Genomic DNA, 22,867 nt, shown 5'->3' on the forward strand with positions numbered 1-22,867 from the left:
GTAAATGCTCCATTTTGAATCTTGGTTCATTAAAAACAAGGCACACATTAAATACTAAAATTTTTAAAAAAATTCTCTTCAAGCCATAAAGTTAAAACCAAAAAAAAAAAAAAAGTGAAATAAAAATGTAGCAACTTAACCATTTTCTGATACCTTAGGTTCGCTCAGCTTTTAACACAAGCACTATCATTTCCTTTTTATCAAACTTATCTCAAACTACTTTGTTTATTATCAACTAAAAATAAGAAGCGTTGTCACAACTGTGAGTGTGTTAGCCCTTTAGCTTGTGCAACAATGGCAAGAATTTTAGGATTTCAACCACATCCCCTGGAATCACCGTGCCTCCAGGTTACTAGCATTCCATGCAGGCAGTTCCCCTTTCCTTTGGGCCAGGCGAAGTGTGGCTTCTCAGCCTCCTTGCAGGTGGGCAGGACACTGCATCCACTTCTAGCTGATAGGCTGAGAAGGTGATATGTGTTACTCCCAGGCTGAGGCTGTGAAAACCCCCTTGTGATCCACCAGTCTCTCTTCAACCTGCCAGAAAGTCAAGAGAGATTTGCCCCTGCAAAAGAAGCTTCGAGAAGCTGAGACACCTTTAGCCTAGTTCCTGCATAGAGCAAATTCTCCCCACCTCCCAACACTTATTGAATATATACCAAGATGGAGAAATAAGCCTTTCTCATGTTAATCCACGGAGATTTCCAAGTAAATTTGTTAACAGCAGCATAGCCTAGCCTTCTCTGAATTATTCCTGTGGGTTGTATGATTTCTTCACCTTTAGGCTTCATATTTAGGTGTATTGGTAATAATTGTTTCTAAAAGAAGCCCTATTTCCTCCTTAACTTTTAACTTTCGTCTGTCTTCTTTTGTTGTTTTCTGCTGCCCAATCAAATTGTGGTCAATGTCTTATGTGGACCAGGCTAATGACATTTTGCAAGAGGGTGGAAGGGAAGGGGTACAGGACAAATCAACTCTGTGAACCCAGAGGGCAAAGCAGACTCAGTCTGGCTATCAAGGCACAACAGACAAAACGGGCAACATGTGACCTGAATACACAGGCTGGGCTGGGAATTTGGGGTCAAGGTTGTGAAGAGGGCTCAGACCGAGCATCGATGCCTTGATTAGAGCCTTGGGCTCTTGCAGAGGTTTGAGATGACAGCTGGGGTATAGAATTCAGAATGAAAGACTGGGACCAGTGTTTTAGGGTTGAAAAGGGCAAGAATGGTTGCCTTGGTTGGTACCAGGGCTGTTAGGCAAGAGCCTGCCAAGGAAGGAGGAAATGGGTGGGGGGTCAGACCTAGCCCCGAGCAACCATGCTTCAAACAGAGGTTAGAAACAGGACTGACTTTGTCACTGACATGCTTGTTTGGGGCTCGTGTGGCTCTGGGGGAGGACCAGAGCCTGGAAGGGGAAGCAGAGGACTGAGCTCACAGCGGAGACCCAAAGCTCTGCAAGGACAGACCTTAGAGATCGTTGTCCTGGGCAACCCTGCCATCTGATGGACCTATTTTTGGGATCTCAATTCCATTTTATGTTTTATATGGAATATAAGTTATCTCAAGTCCATCTTCTGTTTCATTACAGATAGTCCCCATTACTTACTACCTCTGTAATTTATCCTGCTACCTATCACATACCTACCATGTCTCCCCAAAATTTGGGGGTTTGTGTTTACCGTGACCACATCTTCAGCAGGGTTTGTCACGTAGTGTGGCATGAATAGTAAGACACCTGGAGCGTGTGTGTCTGCAGTCCCGAGTCTACACCCGGATTCTGCACCTGACAGCAGCCTGTGTGTGACCCCCAGCAGGTCACATGACCTGCCTGGCTCGGTTTCCTCCTGGGTGGAGGCCGTGTGTCTGTGTGTTTGAGGGAAGTAGGGGCTGGTGGACTCCATGAACTTCAAGGCCTCTGTGTCTCTTCAGTTCTCTGAAGTAATTCTCTGTGGTAAGTCTGACTTTCACAGAAGGTCCGTTTCTGGGAACCGAAGGAAGATTACACACTTCTCTTCGCCTCTCACCCATGTTTATCTTCACATCTGACCATAAATTCAGGTCCAGCTTTTATCCATTCTTTATTTTCTCCTCTCCGCACCCCCCACCCCCAGTTTCCTGTCAGTCGCCTACCCTTGGCAAACAGCCAGCCTCCCCGCAGCTCTGCCGGCGGCTGTGAGCCCTTTCAACGCTCTCCAGTCAGCCGCTTTGAAAGCATCTCTGAGGCTGAGCAGCTGTGTGCAAACCCGACTTGGGGTGTGATAAGGGAGGCTGGCTGCTGGCCCCGGGGGTCACAGCAGGGCAGTTTTGAGGAGCAGCTTTGTGCTGGATCAGTGTGGAGGCATCAGAAAAAGACAAGCAAGAGCTCCTGGCAGCCCTCTGTCTTCTATTCTCTTGCCTGAATCTATGGGGAGAGAGTGCAGGTTCCCCAGGCAGCCACTTAGGGATCCTTTCCCCTGCAATTTGTGCACCCCTTCAGGCCCTCAGCCTTTGTGCTGTAACAGCGAAGTTCATCTTTCTGACTCAAAGTGGAAATACAACTGTCTTAGGTGATAAAAAACACTTTTTCCAAATAGCACATCAGCAGGAAACCTCCACGTGCATACCCTGCCCTCTTGTCAAAGTTCAGGTACCCCAGACTGAGCCCTTGGTCTTCCTTCCTGTGACCTGAGAGGCCGCTCTTTCTCAAGTGACCCGTTCTGGGCAGTGGCGCCAGCTTTCTTCCTAGTCTCCAAGTCTTAGCTTCATTCTTAGTACTTCTTTCCTTTTTATCCCTTATACCTAGCTAGTCAGACATGAAGTTCTTTCACCTTTTTTCCCAAACTGTCGCTAATATTTGCCCTTTTATTCTATTTCCATTACCATAGCCCTAATTCACATCCTTGTTTAAAAACCAATAGCTATTTCTCCATTTATCTACATATTGAACTCCTCCTGGAGTCAGGGACCCCAGCAATGGCCTGCCTTAGTGACGCAGGGGTGATGTAGATGGTGGTTGCTGGCAAGGAGAACAGAGTTCGCTTGGGTCAGAGGCATTCCTTGGTCTTGCTGGTGTGGGACATGAGGCTCACGTGGGTCCTGTTCAGTAATTCACCTTGACTCCCGTGTGGCGTGATGGACAGAGCCTTCCTGTGGCTCACTGAGGCTCTGGGTTCTGATTGCAGCTGTGGCGCTTAGCTTGTAAGACAATGAGACTCTGAGCCTGTTTCTTTACCTGCCAATTAAGAGGTTTAAATTCATGCCATCTCCACAGTCCTGCCTCTGTGTTCCCTCAGGTCCCTCCTCTCTCAGTGAATAGGAAGAAAATAAATACATGCACTTTCTGCCAGTAGTCACAAACATAGGAATGCTTTCTAACCTTTTTCTTTGAACCAGCCTCAGGGTCCTCACCTGATTAAAGTTGGCTCTAGAGACTGTATAAACCAACTGTAAAATGCTCATTTACAATTACTTAGTGTCTAATAAATAACATGCGATAGAACCAAGTCACACGGATTCCCCCTCCTTATCTTTCAGACTTGCCCCTTTTCTCCACCGACAGCTGCTATCTTTATAAATATGCTTACTAGCTCTCCCCTGGGCTGCTGAACTAGCATTCTAAATATGATATCTTGACCATATTTTGTCAACCTCTGATTTGTCCTTCACAGTGTGCCAGAATGTCCTGTAAAAGTCCCCGTGGCTACCCCCTGATGGCCTGAGAGGCTTTACTTCTCACCCTCTCTCCCAGCAGACGTCTTTTAGATGGCTTGATATTGGGAGCCCTCCTAATATTTGGATTCTTCCTAGCTTTTACTTTTAATCTTCCCCAATTGGGAGCATTGCATTCTCCTCGGCTACATGTGGTTCTGCCCCAGGGACAGGCTTTCAGACCCTGACACCACCTCCTGGTCCTTGCGACCCCAGAGTGAGTGCGTTTGATATCAGGAGCATGTCTAGGAACTCTTAGGGAAAGAGGCTGGGGCGGAGCTTTCCTGGACGATTGAACTGCTCCTGCTCAGTCTACCCTGGCAGGAGGGAACATGGTATATTTAAGGCACCATTTTGCAAACTCCTTTTGACTGTGATATTTGGTTATAAATAGGTTTTTCATCATGATGCAGTACACATATAATTGAAAACAAAAAGTTTTGACAAATAGCACTCTGATGTGTTTCTCTTTTCCCATTTCATTAAAATAAAATGCTGAACTCAACCAACAAAATTGTTTTCGCACGTCCCTAAAATCCATTAGTGAGGTTGAAAGTACAAAAACGCTGGTTTAAGGTCCAGACTAGGTGGAGCCCAGGGTGTGAGGGATAGTTTGAAGCAAGATGAAGCTGAAACGAAAAGCAAAACAAATCTGGCCGTGCCTTGTCTGCTGGATAAGCTTGTCTATTGTTGGCCTAAAAGCCACCGAAAGGGTCTAAGTAGGTGGGCCTTGCGGAGTGTGACATCAACAGGTGTGCATAATATTCTTACTACAAACTGTTTTGAGGGCATCAAGAGTGGGTGGGGGAGAGCAGTTAGAGGTGTTTGTTTGTTTGTTTGTTTTTTACTATGCCAGGTGAGACGTGATTGTGACTGGACTAGAAGGTGGTAGAGGAAATGAGAAGTGGACACTTTGAAGCTATCGCGTGGAGGGAGTTTGCAGGACTTGCTGGCAGTGGACCTGGAGTGTAAGGGTGCAGAAGAGGACAAGGACAACTCTGGGCGGCCAGCCCACAGAATTCGGCTGATGGTGCACCCATTCACAGAGAAGCAAAGGCTCGAATAAACTTGCATGGAGGGGTCATCTTGGTGTGGTCTACTCCAGGAGCAGACCCCAAGACAGGTTTAAAGACAGGTGGTTTATTTGGGAGTTGATCCCAGGAAACACTGATGGGAAAGTGAGGACATGAGACAGAGAAGGGAAGGTAGGCCATAAAAGGTGCATCTTCGAGGGATGCTTATGCCTGTTGGGGAACTCTAGATGCCAATATGGCGTGTGTGTCTCAGCGTTGCCCCACCTGAAGGGACTTACTCCCAGTACGCTCCTATCAGTCAGTAGTTGACTAATGGCCATCTATTCCCTGCACTTCCTGCTCGCCATGTGGGGCAGGCAGAGAGGCCAGACTCCAGTGGCCAGGGAAAACCTGCAGACAAATGCAAGTGCTGGTGGTTGGAAGTTAGGGGTATGAACTGAAAGAGTAAAGCCCAGGGGACATGGAGAGAGCACCGAAAGCAGCCTCTGCCACATGGTGTGTGGACAGGGAAGATGGAGAGGCAGCAGCCTTGAACCCAGCTGGATATCTATTGCATTTGACCTAACTTTCAGACATACAAATAGAGAAGTCAAGTTGGATATTTGAGCCTGGACTTCAGAAGAGAGTGGAGACCTGGAGTCATTGAGTAGAGTTGACAGTCAAAGAAGTGAATGATACTGTCTATTAGAAGACACCGCAGAGCGGGAAAACATGGGGGGCTGCCTCAGCCCGGAGGCATCCCAGCGTTTAAATGTCAGATAAGGAAGAAGAATACTGAAAAGAAAACAGGAATTCTAGAAAAATATGTTCTGCAGCCTCTAGTGTTGTGTAGAGGACTGAAAATGTCGGTTGCATCTTGCATTATGGCTACTATGGGTCTCCATAACAAAGACTATTTGGGTGGTGCCGAGGAGATAGAAGATGGAGAAAGCATAGTGGTTATGAGTGTGGACTGTAGGGCAGGACTCCCTGTGTTCAAACACCTGTCCTGCTAATTAGTAGCTGTGTGACCTTGGGCAAGTACCTTTTCCTTTCTGGGTCCTAGTTTCCTCATCTCTAAAGTAGAGATAACAATTATCCCTACTTCATAGAGTTACTGCAATATTAAGAATTCAGTGATAAAATATTTAAAACAGTGCCTGACAGAAGGTAAACATTAAACAAGTAGTAGCAATGGTTAGTTCTCATCTTTATATTCTGTTTATTTCTCTGAGAGTTAGTGTGACTCCTTCTTTAAATTCTCTCGAGTCCTCGATATTACACTTTCCAAGAAGATCCCTTGTTTTTGGTAATATGTGAGGCCAAAAGCCAGTCTAATCACCATCTATTGTTGGAACCCAGTTCCTCTGATACTGTGCTCTGATAGCTGGTGCAGGGTTCCAGTAAGTATCTTTTTTCTCCTCAAAAGACTCCCAAGTATCAGGCACTATATATGATGAAGTTAACTTATCTAATGAATACCAGTCTCCTCTGTTAGTTATTTCACAAGCAAATTTAGCCTTGCTGCCCCCTAGTGTGGACCCGAGACCAAGAGCCCCAGCATTATCTCGGAGCTGGTTAGAAATGCAGAATCCCAGGCTCTGCCCTAGACCTACTAGTCAGACTCTGCATTTTTACAAAATTCCTGGGTGGTTCACATGCACATCAGAATTTATGCAGCATGCGCTGGAGAGCCCATTGTACACGCGTGGTTTTCTGCCACGGACATTCTACCCCACATAGCGTTCTTACCCCAATTCTATAAGAGTGACTTCAGGGTTCCTTTCCTTCCCTTTGACTTTGTGGTAGACATCCCACGACCTAATTGGTTGATCTGTGTCAATTGCTGCTTCCTGGAAATAGGCACCCCACAGTGTTATCACCTGCTCCTCGCTCAGAACCAGGGCAAGGATTTAAATAAGGGACTCAAACTGTCTATTACATCAGAATTCAAATGAACCTGAACAGGCGTTAAAATAAAACCCCAGTATCAGCGAGGGCATCCCTTCTCTCAAAAGTTGGTAAAATTGGCTCCTCTCGCCGTTCTGCCCTAGGAAAGTCCTGTGCCCTCTGGCCGTGCACTTGGTTGAAGTTGACCACATGTAATTGACCTTCTCTTGGCCACACGTCACTCTGAGCTTCTGCTTCAGCTGAGCTGGCTTGGTTTGCAGATCAGCGAGCCAGTCCTTGCATGCTATCCTTCCACTCTGTGTCAACACCCATACAGAGCTCAACACTTTTCTAGCTTTTCAGAAAAACACTGAAACAGAAACACACGCACATGAGACCTTTGTATGTAGGACAATTTATAACAGGTTTGAGAGGACAGAAAGGACTTCCATCACATAAGTGCCAACAGTTTCATGGTAGACTCTTAGCCAATCCATGCTGTAAAATGCCCCTTGGTCATTTTTACCGCGTGGGATCCAGCTTCCTGCATTGTCTTTCTATCGTCTCTCCTTTCCTCCTCCTCACTTCTGTGCAGTCTCAGTCAGGGACACACAGGAGGAAAAGGCCCACTAATTCTTTCCATATTGTAAGGCACTATCATTTAGTATTTAGGCTCCTTTTGTGGCACAGACTCTGCTGAAGTTTTGAAGAGGCTACTTGCCCGGCCGTGTAACCGAAAATGGAGTCAACACCCTCAGAAACAGACAGCTAAGCAGGGGGATGGGGACTTATCCAAGGAAATGGGCTGGGTGGCCCTAAAGCAACAAATGTCCCCGTGTGGGCCGAGTCACCTCCTCTTTGCTTTGTGTTTCCACCTCTAGCGTTCCCTGATTAGGACGCTTTGCCAGTGTGTGTTGTCACTCACTGATGGGTATGAAGTACTGAATAATGCCAAGCACATACTCAGTGATTCCTACACATCGACACCTTTCAGACTCATAACACCATTGGCAAGATAAGTGTTGTTATCACTTTACACTTGAAGAGACTGGGATTACGGAATGTAAGTGTTTTCGCCAGTGACAGAGCCAGGTAAGCACCCATGTAACTTACTTATGTCTCTGACTCTTCAACTAGACTGTGGGCTTTTGTGGAAGCCAGGACCACATTGTCTTACTATGTGGCTTTGATGCTTGGTCCTCTGGTGTGTTGTAGAGTCCCAAAAATTGCATCGAATGAACACTTCAAAGCACAGGAGATAAGAGGAAAACCTAGTTTCTTGGCAATGACATAAAAGTTTCATATATATGTGTGTACTCTTTTTTTTTTTCATGATAGAAGTGAGAGATCAAGAGGTAGGGGAGAAAAAAGTTGAAAAGAACTGTTCTGGGTAAGTTCCCTTATCTCAGAGAATTTTAACTCTCCTACCTCAAAGGCATTAAAAAAAAAAAAAAGGATGAGGTATGGGCTGCCCTACTGAGCCACACCTCTACCAAGATTACTAACATCCTGGTTTGCTCATTTTGAGTTCACAGACCTTAATTATGTACCACACAGCATGAATCATGCCGTCTGTTCCTACAGAGAATACTAATGTGCCTCCCAGACTATGCAGCAAAGTGGACCTGCCTTCTGCCACTGCAGAAGCGAGTGAGGACGAAGGCCAGGCAGACTCTCCCCTGGCAGCGGTGTAGGGAGGGGTTTCCTCTCGGAGATAAGAAGAGCCTGCCCTATGGCCACCACTTGGAGCACAGGCTCCATTATTGGATCCTTTTAATCAGAGGCAATGGCCCTGCCATTGTGTTATCCTGGACATCATTTACCCCCTTGGGAGCCTCAGTCACCTCATTTTAGACAAGAGGGCAGTTCTTTCAGAAACGGAGAATTCGCCCTCCTGCTAGGACAGGCACGAATGCAGCCCTTCCCCCTCTTCCTACTGCACTGGGTCATTGCCTTATCTGTTTATTGACGTGGAAACCAACGGTAACACCTCACCTACCTGGAATTTAATTGTTCTGAAACCTCAGATGCTCTGGGACAAAGCCAGAAAAAGCTGTTACCAGGAAACAAACAAATAAGACTTCTGAGCCAGCCCAGGCCCCAGGCCTTATAACCAGTTACGTCCTAGTTACGTCCACCTGGTTACCCACCCAGATCTCTATAAGACCCACGTCTAGCCATCCAGGGGATGAGTTTTTTATAACCCACGTTCAAATTAAGATTGGTTGAGGGGATACAAAAAAGAAGTAGGCACCCTCTCTCCCTCCCATTTTATGTATTTTCAAAATATAGTCACCCCGGAATGGGGATATGAAGTGTCTTTGACAAAGAAAGCATCTTCGTCATGGGAATTCACATAAACCACCTCCCAGGGATCGCTCCTCCCTGTGCCTTCTCCTTGGCTGTTTTGGTTCCTGAACTCCTGCCCCACTTTGGCTCTGTACCTTCCACTCCAGCGTTTGGTTATGTTGTTGGAAAATGGGTTCTTGGTGTTCCTTGCAGGAAAGAATTCAAGGATGCACCGAGTAAGCCAAGCAAGCCGTAGATTTGTTAGAGAAGGGTAGTCTGCTTTTCAGACGGCGAGAGCAGGCAGGCTAAAGAGAAGTGGGGATTGGGAATTTATTACACTTAAAATGAAAGGGTGGAATATTTAGGACTTAAGGGTGGCCTTGTAGGCGTTCTTAGGCGGATGCTGCCAAGGGGGCATTTTTGTCCTTATTTGTTTGGCTCTCTTGGAACTGTCATGGTGACACTGGGTGGAGATTTTTCTTGGCTGTCATGCTAATAGCATTATAATCCATTATAATCCACTAAAGTTCACCTTTAGGGGCAGCATGGCATCCTGATTCTCCCTCTGGCTGCCAAAACCCAGTACTGCAGGGTTGTAGTGGGCGTTTTCCTTAACTGCTGACTTACCTCCTCCTTCCTTTTCTACCCGCTTCCTCGTGGCCCTGTCCTTCCTGCCTGTGGTATCAGTTAGACCTGTTCATTGAGATCCAAGTTAGTTTAGTCTCTGCATTTTAGTTCACTCTGCTACATTTTACCTGGCATTCCCCACAACCTGACTTCTAGCCATCACCCTCTGGTGAGCATGGGCTCCCAGTCTCTTTCATGGTGACAGAATGACACGCTTCCTTGTCAGATGCACAGTTATGGGGTGGGGGAGATTGAATCACCAGCAACAGTGAGGAGGGTGAGTACAGAATATAACAAAGAGGAGAGAGAGGAAATACACACACACACACACACACACACACACACACACACACACACACATACACACAGAGGAACTAATGAAAAGCATAGATTGTGATGTGCAATGTGAGGTAATTGAAAGGACTCTGAATAAGATAATGCGAGACCTGGGGTAGGTCACTGTTTATGTCCCCTTAATTAAATCACTGACATTACTCTTTACATCTGTAATTGAGAAAGCTGGACAAGTCCTTCAGTCCTGTTTAATTCTGACGTTCTGTAGTTCTAAGGGTAATACAGAGTATACATTTCTGAGGGCTTCACAGACATAATGTAATTATAACACAATATAATAATTAATATTTACAATGATGGGTCATCACAGAAAATTACATTATGCCCAGTGTACTTTTAAGGGAGGTCTCATAAAGTTTAATACATTTTAGAATGATTTTCTGTCAGAATGTTAAATGAAAAAAATATGTACTGTATTTTGTAGTTAGAAAGGTAACTCTTCTGTTACACTGAAAATATGCTATCCAGAATGACTAAAGTTTCAAGGAATCTGTAGAATAAAGTGTTAGTATGTCTATAAAGCATTTGACCAAAATAACTGCTTCACACTAAAATATTTGCCAAAGCCACGAAAATGTTCCAAGTTAGACAATTTAGATGAATTGTTACGGAGGCAGTTAGGTTTGCTTCCCTATTAATATGCATTTTAAATTTTAATATGGTCACCTCGTGTCATATTGTTTTTCCTCTATAAGACAGGACCATCCATCTGAGTTAGCTTTTTCTACTAATTTATATATTAATCTTATCAATTATATTCCAGGAAGTAGACTTTTTCTTTCATGACATTTTTTGGCCCTGTTTGGATATTTACATTCTTTGGAATGTTTTGGCTATTGTTCCATTACTGATAAAAAAGCTTAAAATGCTCAGATGACTACTTACAGTTTCCACTCGTTTGTCATCAAGTTCATGACTCTCTCATGCTGGAAACATTGCTCTGTAGTGACGGGTAATTGGCCGGCTCTTCCACCATTTAAATATTGCAAGGAGGTATCTTCACAGCCATTGGAGAGGAGTTTGAGAGATGTGTTTACCTCCAAAGCTGTTCCTTTGGACCCCGCTCCAAGTTTACCAATGACCAGCATCAGAGCCTGTCCCGCCCCACCCGCACCCAAATGTGACTTATGTTGATAACTATACTTGTATCCCTCTCTAAGAACATTGAAGGATTTTAGCTTTTTTTCTCAATCTCGAAACCTTCAGCCTCCCAAATAGTGTTGGTTAATGCATAAATTGGGCTGCTGTTATCTGAATATTGCAGAACCAGTGATTTCTTGCAGGTCTCCGTAAAATTTTAGTCTCAAGAAGAGACCAAATATAACATATTACATTCTAAATTGGCCCCCAAATCTGTTTTCCACAAGACAGAAAAGATATGACAAGATAGAAAGCAAGGAGTCGTTATTTCAATGTGAATAATTAGAGATGGTATTTTCCTTTCAGGAAAGGCAAAAGCAGTCTTTCCTGCCAGCCAGGGTTTGAGACTCGCTCAGCACACCGTCACTTCAGCCAAGTGACTTAACCTTCATGGTCTGTAGGTTTCCTGAGATATAAAATGGGGTATACGCTCAGTGATGTCCCATGGCCCAGTTAGCTCTTCGCTCTCTGATTCGCTAGTGATCCACAAGATGAAGGTCATTTTTCTTTTGCCAAATGTTGCTAATTGGGTTGCAGAAAATGAGTGCAGAGTGTTGGAGCCACTTGTAAGTAGTTAATGTTTAACTAGTTGCCTAGGCAATCCTGCAGGGATCTGGGGGTTTGGAAGCTGAGGAAGGGTACTTCCATACATCTGAGAGATCCCCAGAGCTTGATGGGGGTGGGGGTGGGGTGCTAGAGCATACTCACTATTTTCTCAGATGGTTTTTATTCAAAAGGGCCTGACTTATACTCTCAGACATCTGAGACCCCAGAAATACTATTTGCAAAATATTGATTTGGGAGTAAGCTCTTGAATTTGCAGCAAGTAACTGAAGGCTTTTTGAACTTACTCACTATCCTAGTTGCCTTGTTAAAAAAGCACAAAATAACAACAGAATCAGGAAGAGGGGAATAAAGAACACATATATTGCCATACAATTGGAAATATACAGAGAATCAAAATTATGATTGAAGAGTTTTGAATGAAGCAAATAAAATATTAAGTTAACCAAAATAATCTAGACAAAATGATTTATAATATGATCTTAATTTTGGAAAAGAGCATAAAATATTAATGGCGTTTGCATCTGGATATTAAAATTATAGGTGTTTTCTATATTCTTTATCTTTACATGTAGTATTTTAATATTATTCACAAAGTCAGTATAACTTCTATAAATTGGAAAATCGCATGTGTTGGCAATTCAGCATCCTCTTAACCTGTTTCTTCTATGTCCTCAAGGGAGTATGTTGTCCAAGGTGCATTACTGTTGAGTGGTGTGGCCTTTTTTTTTGGTTTGCTTGTTTTGTTTTGTTTTTTTGAATTAACAAAGGGTGTAAAAACTTTAAATCAATGTTTGAGAATTTCCATATTTCTAGTTAACTATAATAGCTAACAAATTATCACTGAACAGCTTTTAAGCACGTCCACTTTCACTATCCAATTTGACTCTTCAGACATCTCTGTGGCAGCATAACATTACAACCCCCCTAACTCACAAATGAGTTATGTTATCTGATGATAGCAATCACTCTGTCACCTGAAACCCCTAGGTTTCTCAGTTTGGGACATATACTATATTTTGCTGTGTATAATGTGCTCCTATGTATAATACACACCTATGTTTTTGGCCCAAACTTTCAGGGAAAAAACTGTTTAGTTTTAATTTTTTAATTCAAATTTGTATTTATTTACAGTTAGGTACTTGTGTTTTGTATTATAAAGGAATTTTAGCATTTATTTTTTAACATTATGGTACAAGAAATTTTATGTAACAAATAATTACAAAACACAAGAATAGATACAAGGAACAAGAAATTTTATATACCAGTAACAAATTTACGATATTTACGCATCATAGAAGGTCAAGAACTCTTTGTTGTTATAAGTTCATCGTAAGTTCAACAAAACCGATTATCGTATTCCAGGGTATTATTTTGCATACGGATTCTGTTATTGATTTCCAGAGTTATGCTTTTAACTCATGAGCATAAATAAAAGAATTAAAAACATTTATATAGATACAGAATTAGTACTACCTATGTATAATGTGCACCCTTATTTTCCCCTCACAAATTTGGGCAAAAAAATGACAGAATACGGTACTTTGGTCAAAAGGACTCATTGGTGGTATGTTACTCTATCAAATAAACAGTAGATATAATGAAGAAAACTGATTCTGAAAGATGAGTGTCTCGGTCATTTTTTTCCTGAAATTTATATCCAAAATTACTTGAACTACAGGCCTTTTGTGTATCTGTGTTAGATCTAATATATATTTTTTAAAAGATTTTTATTGAGGAATTGGGGGGATGGGAACAGTGCTGGGGAATTGGGGGAAGGGGAACAGACAAGTTGCTGTCATTTTTTGTTCTTCGGTCTAGTTGTGGAGGACGTTGCTTCACTGGCCCAAGTTGGCACCATCATTGCGCTCTTCCTGGGCGAGGACGCCGGCTTCTGGACAGCCGCTCACTGCCACTGCTGGCTGCTCACGCTGGCTGCTGGCTACATACGGTAGCCCATGGCAACCCACTGCCACAGGGGCTGCAGCCTACGCCGCTGCAGGCGACTCACGGCAGCCCAGCTCCAGGTTGAGCTGTTGTTCAGCATCTTAGCTGTAGAGGGCAGTGTCACTGGCCCTCATATGTGGGATCCGAACCGGGGCCCTCTGGCGTCCCAAGCCAGTTCTTAACCATGACGCCACTCGGCCGGCCCTAGATCTAATATCTTTCGATCTTTGCTCAGGCAAATAGTATGTGAAAATGAATGTAATTGAGGGTAAAGGAGGCTTTCTGAGAGAGGATGGGTAGTAGTTGTCCGTATATGGGCTTGCCTTTCAGTCAAGGGGTTCTGTAGTAGACTCCCAGTGTCTTCTTTGCCTCTGTTTTTCTGGTTATCATAAGGATTGGTTAAGGGTTTCATCTCTGATCCTTCTTTATCATGTAGTATTTACTTAGTGACGTTGAGTGAGTTACTCAGTTACCTTTGTGCCTCAGTTTCCTTCTCTTTACGATGAGGATGATAGAATTACCTACCTCCTAATACTGATGAGAGCATCATGCAAGTTCCCACTGTTAAGCTCTCAGGATACTGTTTGGCCCAAAATAAGTGCTTAGCACATATAGCCATTATCATTATCATTATCATCATTATTATCATTAAGTGTAAAACTGTTGCACTGCATCTACATTGAATCTTTACCTCACTGTGTCTTGAATTAATGTAAGTGCTGTTTTCTTGATGTGTTAGATCCTAATATGGCAAAACCCATAACACTTTGGGTATTAATAGAGATACATTTATATTAACCAATAATTTCTGGGGGTTTTTTCTGCACACCTATAATCTGGGTCCCTGAGATTCAAAATATAGATTTGGATAAATAATATATGTAAACAAAAAAATACAAATCCTGGATTGCAACCGTAGAATCCATTTTATTTTGTTTTCCAGTGTCCATGTAAAATCTCTTCAGTAGGAGAAGTTTTTCTTCTATTATTGGATGGAAACTTCAACAAGTTCATTACTCTCGGGTAATAGAAAGTCCTAAGGTCACTTTATACACAAAATACAGTCTCAATTCAGAAAATAGGTTGTCTAGTCCAATATATTAGTCACACTCAGTCTTCATTGGGTCCCCTCCTCCAGCTAAGGCAGTTTCAGGGACCACCGACCTGCAGGCATCAAGCCTGATCAGCCCCTTCTGCCTTCACAGGGGTGTCTTCCTGCCTCATTCCCTCTCTGGACCCGCTGCTTCCAACCCTGCCGCAGTCAAAATAGGGTGGGAGGGAGGAATATAATTAGGGCATGAAAATCATTCTTTCTTGAGTGATAATTTCATAATCTGCTTTGTTCTTTCTTGTCTTAGCAGGGGTGTTTAAGAGATTTATTTTTTCCATCTTTGCTTCCGGAGGCTCTTTGGAAGGTCTCCTCTGATGGCAATCTGTGACTTGGGAAAAGGCTTCTAAGCTGCGCCTGCCAATGTGGCAGCCCGCTCCACCTGTGGTTTTCTGGTGGGCCCTTCCACATGGCCTCTTTCCGTTGTCTTTCCTCTGCCTTTTTTCTCTCGAGAAGTCAAAGCACCTTTAGGCCAGCTTGTGATTCCATGGGTTCCCACATCTGATCCGCAGAAAACACCAATTTGTTCTGGTGAACTTTGAGAGCCAGGTTGATTCCAACACGTTAGTAATGCTCTGGTTATGCTGCCAGATCAGTTAGTCATTCCATCTCTCACTCTGTAGACTTTTATAGGAGGAAGGTCAGCCCTCCTTCCACTGTGTTCACACACACACACACACACACACACACACACACACACACATATCGTGCAGTAGTCACACATACACTTTCTGAGTAGGCCCCTCACTAGCTTTCAATTATGGGGCACAACTTTCTCAAAGACAAGTTCCACTCAGACTTTTCTTGACAACATTCCACTTTTTCCTTGTTTTAGACTGTCATGTCCAGTAAGGGCTACAGTAGCCATGCTTTGGGCTTGTGGGGTCTTTTCCAAGGTTCCTGGTGGACACACTCACACTTTACTTTGATGCCTATTATCTTTAGCATTTTGGCATCTCATTTGCAATATCAAACTTAAAAGCCATTTTTGTGGAACAGATAGGACTTCTTAGTTTAAAAATATTTCAGAAACTTTTTGATAATTTTATACAATGAATAATCTGTCAAGAGTCCAAGTTAAAAATAACTAGGGTCACCTAAAAGCTTAGGCAATTTAAACTTTGTGGAGGAAAAAAAATGCTCTGCAATAAAGAAGAACAAACATTACTAAGCATCATGAAGAGGGTTTTTTTTTTAATGCTGACTCTACAATTGAATTCTACGATTAAGAACAAAAAGAACACTTACGTTACAATGAAGTAAAATGACCTTTTAGCTACATCGTTTGAAGTTTCACTAATGGATTTAGCTCCATCAGAAAGAAAAGTTCCATTTCATTTTCTGCCTATCATCCACAAATCTAACAGATTATAATGCTAAAGGGGAATTAATCGTGTGACAGTGGAAATGAGTTTGCATAAAATTCATTTACTTGAAAATAGAATCACTCATATGTACTAAATTTGCAGTTAGCTAAGAAGTGGTATGGTAACAGCGGAGTTAAACCATCGAACAAAGTGCGCCACTCAACTTAATTGAAAACAGCATTTATGTAGCGAATGAAAATGTGAACAACAGTAATGTAAGGTTTTCTGTTAAGATTAATACATTTAAATGTAAGAATATTATACTTTAATTTGTAAGTGTAAACAAGATGCACTTTGAGTTATGCCCATGCATAAATACTTTGAGAAACGGGCTTCCACTTTCCATTAATGAGATTTTTAGACCCAAGAAGTACGATATTTCCGGAGGGTTTTTTTTCACCCATGATAATGAGAAAGATACTGTTTTGAGCATGTAAATATGCATTTTTTTCTTTTATCTGAACATCTGCTACCTTTTTTTATTACACAATCAAACCTAATTGATGCTTATTTTGAACAAGGAAGATTTACAGTGTTTACACTGTGTAAAAGATGAATTTATTCAGTGAGTTTTCATTGGTGTACATAGCATCTTATTTCAGAGTTATGTGTATTAGAAGAAAACAATCTAGGATTATTGATCTGAAAAAAGTGGCTTTATTGGTTTACAGTATTCCTAATTGGAGAGGAAATGGGCTTCATATGCAATTGGTTATTTAAAAAGCCAAGTATCACAGAGCTGTGGCTCTGGAAGCCAAGATTAATTTGCAACCCAAGAAGGAAAAATCATTTCATAAAATTTAATTCTTTAATATTTGACTCTATAGCCCTGAATTAAGTTCAGATATCACCCTAAGTCATTGCTGCATGTGTATTAATTAAGTAACGGCAAGAAAAAAAATATGTAAAGATTAGCAGAAATTTAAATGTTGTATCAGAGATGAGATTCAAAGCACCTGCTAGTTTTTCTTGTTAGCTTCCATACTTGAAAAATGAGACGATTTATTCACTTTCTGATAAAGAATACTCTCTTTTCCTATAATGGGGAAAAAAGAGGTTGATTATTCTTTCAGTCAAGGACTACTCAGGAGATGGAAGGCACACTTTAACTTGGACAGAGAAAGTTTAATATAAAGAAGTGTCAATTAAAACAAAAGATTAGAGTAACTAATACAGACATGCCAGCTGTATGGAGCAATCGCTTCCTCCAGGCCTGAGGGATAGCACTCAAGGAGGGTTCCCTCCCTCCTGCCTCCAAGCCTGAAATCCAGATCTTGTTGGAACAAGCAAAGCCCTGGTCATAGAATGGCAGAGGAGGTGCTGTGGTGCCGCGCTAACAGAGCTTGCTGGAAATGTGCCCCCTGGAGCTTGTGGGAAACTCACATTCTGTGTACAGGGCAGTATTTTCCATGAGCCACTCTGTCCCCAAACCACCTGAGAGGTATGCCAGGGGGAGCTATGAGGTGGTGAGGGTTATTGGCCATCGTGTTCTGTGGCGCTGGACACTGGGGAAGCAGCCAGTTAGGCAGTTCCTGGAGGAGCCTCTTGTGCTGCAGGGACTGGACACTGGGGAAGCCACATACCCTGCAGAAGCTGGAGGCTGGGGACACACAGTTGAGTGACTGAGAATCCCGTCATGCTTCAGGAGCAGCCGAACAAGCACACAGGAACCAGGAGGAAACCCTTTTCTCCGCAGTGTCTCTGCAGTGCCCTCTAAGCTTGACATCTTCCCCACTGGCAAAAGAAGAAAATATGTATATTTAAACAGCTCACCTCCATTTCCCCAGAGCAGGCATTCACGGGTGGATGTGGGGCTGTGAGGCAGTACGTTGATAGCTGGCACAAATAAAATTAAAAGAAAAACGTGTCTGTAGTCTTATGGTCCTGAAATAGACTGGCTGTGCTGGTCTCTAGGGCTGTGTGTGCCCTGGCCCCTGTCTTCTCTGGGCTCCTGCCTACAAACCTGTGCTCAATTCAAAGTAAATTGGGGGAGTTAGCCAGGAGCGGTAGCCAACCAGAGCCCCTATAGACACTCGGGACTACCTAACACCCCCTGTTGGGGAGATGTTTCGTTGCTGTTTCTCATAAGCTTCCTGGGCTTAAACCTGACTTACAGACATGATGATTCTTCTGTGCCTCAGTTTCCTTATTTATACATGGCAGTAATATTGCTGCCATCTCATTGTTTTCGCTGTTCTGAGGATTGCATGAACTAACTAACTCAGGCTAAGTCTTTGTCACCATGGAATTTACCATGTGCTCTTTAATTATTAGCTATTAATATAAATATTAGTGATTAATATTAGTGAGCATTGTTGTTGTTCTTGGCCTAAACAGAGGCTGACTTTAGGAAGTCTTTCCCGAGAGCTTCATAGAATGTGGATGGTTAGCGTCACGACACTGTAACTATCATGTCTTATCACCCAGTCTAGTGGTGAATCATCCTTCTTCATTTAAACAAAACATGAGAGAAGCGGAAAAACCGTAATGGAAAAATAATGGCTTTGTGACTAGAACTCCCATCTTCCAAATTGGGCTTCTTCAATTATTAGCTGTGTGATTGATTTTTGTCAAATTACTTAACCTCAATTTTCTGCTCCACAAAGTGAATTCCTGTATGTAAATGACATATAATATATACAAATAAATTATACAGAATGTAAATTATAACTTATTTATAATATATATTGCATATATATATATGTGAATATATATATTTCATACACACACACACACACACACACACACACACACACACACCAGGGGTGCCAAAACAAAAAGTTTACGTTTTAAGAGATGTTATCTTCAAATGTGTGTACAGTTTTTTCTTTTTTTTTTTTTTTAAGATTTTTTATTGGGGAATTGGGGGGATGGGAACAGCCTACGCCGTCGCCGGCGACTCACAGCAGCCCAGCTCCAGGTTGAGCTGTTGTTCAGCATCTTATCTGTAGAGGGCAGTGTCTCTGGCCCTCATATGTGGGATCCGAACCAGGGCCCTCTGGCATCCCAAGCCAGTTCTTAACCATTGCGCCACTCCGCCGGCCCGTGTGTACAGTTTTTTGGCACCCTCTGTATATATACACGCGCACAAAGGAGGAACATGCCTTGTGTGTGTATTTGTGTCTACACACACTTAAATCTTATGGTGCATTAAATAAGATGGTGTATATAAAGCACTGAACATTATTCCTAGCAAAACAAAGATATTCAGGGCCGGCCAAGTGACTCAGTTGGTTAAGAGCTTGCTCAAGAGTGCGAGCTCTGAGCAACAGGGTAGCCGGTTTGATTCCCAGCTCAAGCTGAGCTGCTGCTGAGCTGCCAACAGGTGGCAGAATGGCTCAGCTCCAAAAAAAAAAAATACAAAGATATTCAACACAATTTAGTTACATTTCATATAAAGTGAAGCTTCCTGTAGTCAGGAAGCCTGCCTAGGCTTCTCCTGAATGGCAGAGGGTTTTTCTGTGCCCAGTTTGCTGTTGAACTCTAGGACAGGTGGGAAGGCAGGCAGAGGAGCAGGGGTTCTAGTTTGGAGAACAGAAAGTCTGGAAGCAGGATTTCTGTGTTTTTCACGTCCAGTTCAGAATCTCCCCACCCATGCTGCTGTAGCCACTGAGAGATACTGTTCTCGGTGCCACCTGCTCGAATCTCCACTCGGAGCTTTCACTGAGTCGGAAACAAAACATGTTACTCCTTTTCCCACAAATTTGACCACACTCTTTGGAAATTATGTAGGTTGGGCTCAGTAAATGAAAGAAAAACCTTTTTTGGGGGGTCTGCTTTTTTTTTTTCTTCTCAAGGCCTCCACTTTTATCTCTGCCTGAGACAAAAAGGTGATGTGATCACATTGTGTTTTTTTGTGATCCCGAACTGTTCAAATGGTCACGGAGTTCTTTTCATTTCATCCCACTTGTGTTCAAACAATAACTCAGGCTTGTCTGGTAATAGGGGGATTCTGTGAAATAGTTTTTCTCCCTCAGAAACAGGGATTTGGAGTTAAGATGGACAGAGAGCAAGGAACCCAAAGTTGAAATGTTGGAAGGAAAATGTGACAAAAATGTTAACAATTCTATTGATGGTTACAATTTTATGTTACATGTGCCAGGTTATAAGTTACTTTAATGTTAAAGAAAATACCTGGGTATATACTAGAAAAGGTTGAGACCCACCTAGATGTGCTTTGATGCCAAGCTTATCGAGAATTCTGTTCTTAGCTAGTAAATGGACAGCAGTGCAAGGGACCAATTGAAAGTAAGACGCAGAGTTCTCCTTGCTTTCAAGTGGAGGGTCTAAGTTTTACAGGTCACAAAGTTTAAGGGTACAAAAATGTGACTTTATCTTTCTATACTAATCTATTTCAAGCCCCTGAATCTGTCTGCCTTATGGAAGTAAACATTATCACTGCCAGTTCCGCATAAACTCTATTTTAGTGAACTCATCAGTTCAGAGCCATTTCCTTTTTCCCTACTCTCGGTGACACAAGTCATGGAGGGCTTTTTTCACATTCTAGAATAAAGAGTGGGGACAAGGGGACTCATTCCTCAGATAGCCTTTGACCTGACCATGAACAAAACCTTCTGTCCAAGTCCTAAGCTTATTTATGGCATCTCCTGATCATTTTTCTGCCAGGTGAGGGCCATATGGACAATGTCACTTGCTACTTGCAATATCAGTTGTCATGGTCCCAGACCCCCTTCAGGTTCATAACTGTGTTCTTTCTCTCCCTCTCCTCTTCTCTCCTTCAGTCTCTCCTTCCCTCCCTCTCTCCTTCTCTCTTCCCTAAGATCTACATAATTTATGGTGCATAGAAATGTTTGGATATTCTCCCATTTTCTGCAGCAGAAAGCTTTTGGGTTTAGGCAACTGCAGACAACTTTCTTCCTGATATTCCTCAGACTCTCCTCCACCCTATAATTCCTATGCCAGTATAAGGTGGGTATCCCCATGCACCTATTACCCCCAAAGATTCCGGATAAGATGCTGGGTACTGATCTCTATTTTCAGTTTCCCCAGTATATCTGGACTTAAAGATTGAACAGGGTCAAGGACTTAAAACCAAACCAAACCAAACAAAAAACAACAACAGAAGAAACCCAACTTCCTCTTACTTGTTTTCTCAACCCTTTGTTTTTTAATCCTTGAGGCAGTAATTTTTTAAAAAACATAAATTCAAGCATTTTATGGTTTTCCTTTGGTTTTGTCATGGCAACTCCTCTTTGAGGCAAGATAAGTCTCTAAGTCAACCTATTAAATATAATTCCTGTATCCTGCTCACTCTTAATCATTCTCCTTGATCACAAATTCTAATTTTTTAGCATTCCTCTAAAGTCTGCTCTACTGAAGCAAATCAAATACTCCAGATATAGTTGGGGAGAATCAAAGGAGACTAACAGCCCATGATTTGAAGAGTACACATTTATTAATATAGCCTAATACTGCATTAATATCAGCAGCTGCCTCAAATATTGGCTTATTAAAAATTTGAAGAACTAACACCTATACATTTTCCCTTTTAAATTGCTTCCATACTCATACATATACTATTGCACATGAGAACCAAAGCATGGATCCGAATATTAATTGTTAAATTACCCATCATAATACCTTTTAAAATCTTTGGAAAATGTAACTCAATCCTTTAATTCATTTTCTGTTTAAGGTAACTTGTTTTTTTCTGTAAATATAAGGAACTTATTGTTTATGTCTGTATTCAAATCATTGACTTAAACAGGGCGAGGCCAGATGTTGCATAACTCAAATTATAAACAGAATCAAGTATGGTTAAGTGAGACATTTTAATTCAGTCTAACTATTAAGAATAAGCTGTGTTATCAAGACCTATTATGAAGAGGAATTGTAAAGTGAGAAAAATGCTAACTTTTTTCATTGTTTGTATTAAAATAATACTAATCTTGTGTAACAGTGGTTTTCAATTTAGGATGATTCTGCACCATCCCCCATTCCCTCCCCTCCCCCGGGGGACATTCAGCAAAGCCTGCAGGTGTTTGGGATTGCCACAACTTGTGGGGGGTGTCACTGGCATCTAGTCGGTAGAGGCCAGTTACACTGTTAAATGTCCTTTAATGCACAGGACAGTGCCCACAACCAAACACTATCCAGCCCAAAATACCAATAGTGCCAACATATCACTAGGTTTTATGTTGAGAAAACCTGTTCTATATCTACATCACTCTTATGCTCATTAGTTTTAAAGAAGTGTTTTCCCTCCAGTTTTGGACAGATCATGATTTTAGTCTTTTTTTTTTTCAGCTCCATTGACAAGAGAACCCTAATGCAAAAAGCTCATTATTTCCCCAAAGTGTTCTGATTCAAAAGATACTATTCATGCTCTGAGAAGTAAGAATTTTAAGATCATTTGCTTTATGTAGCAAATGTTACATAATATGTTAGCATCTTAAAATCTGAGGCATCTAGTAGAAAAAAAACTATTTTAAATGTTTTTTGTGAAGAAAACAAGCTTACTTTGGTAAGGCATGGATGGTGAGAACTCTGTTCCACGTAGTCATTCAGGATCCCTGCCACCTTCAATCTTGAATGCATCATGGCCTTCAAGGTCATTTCAGAAGGAGAGGTAAACATAGGGGAGGCACACAGGTACATAATCACCTTAGCCCACAGATCACTGTATCTTATATCCCATTGGCCAAAACTTGCTATAAGGCTGATCTGAATAAAAGAGAACCAGGAGAGTTCAACCCTGTCTGGGCACTATTTCCCTTCAACAACTCTATGCTATAAAAACGAAGAACAAATCTCGGGGTAGTCAGTTATTCATTTCTACTATAATGAAGAAAAGTTTTTTGTTGTTTTTGTGGAGAACTCTGGCTAGGAAGAGAATTATATTTACTTAAAAGAAACATTTGGAAA

Source organism: Hipposideros armiger, unplaced genomic scaffold (assembly GCF_001890085.2).
Source record: "Hipposideros armiger isolate ML-2016 unplaced genomic scaffold, ASM189008v1 scaffold_333, whole genome shotgun sequence".
Classification (NCBI taxonomy): domain Eukaryota; kingdom Metazoa; phylum Chordata; class Mammalia; order Chiroptera; family Hipposideridae; genus Hipposideros; species Hipposideros armiger.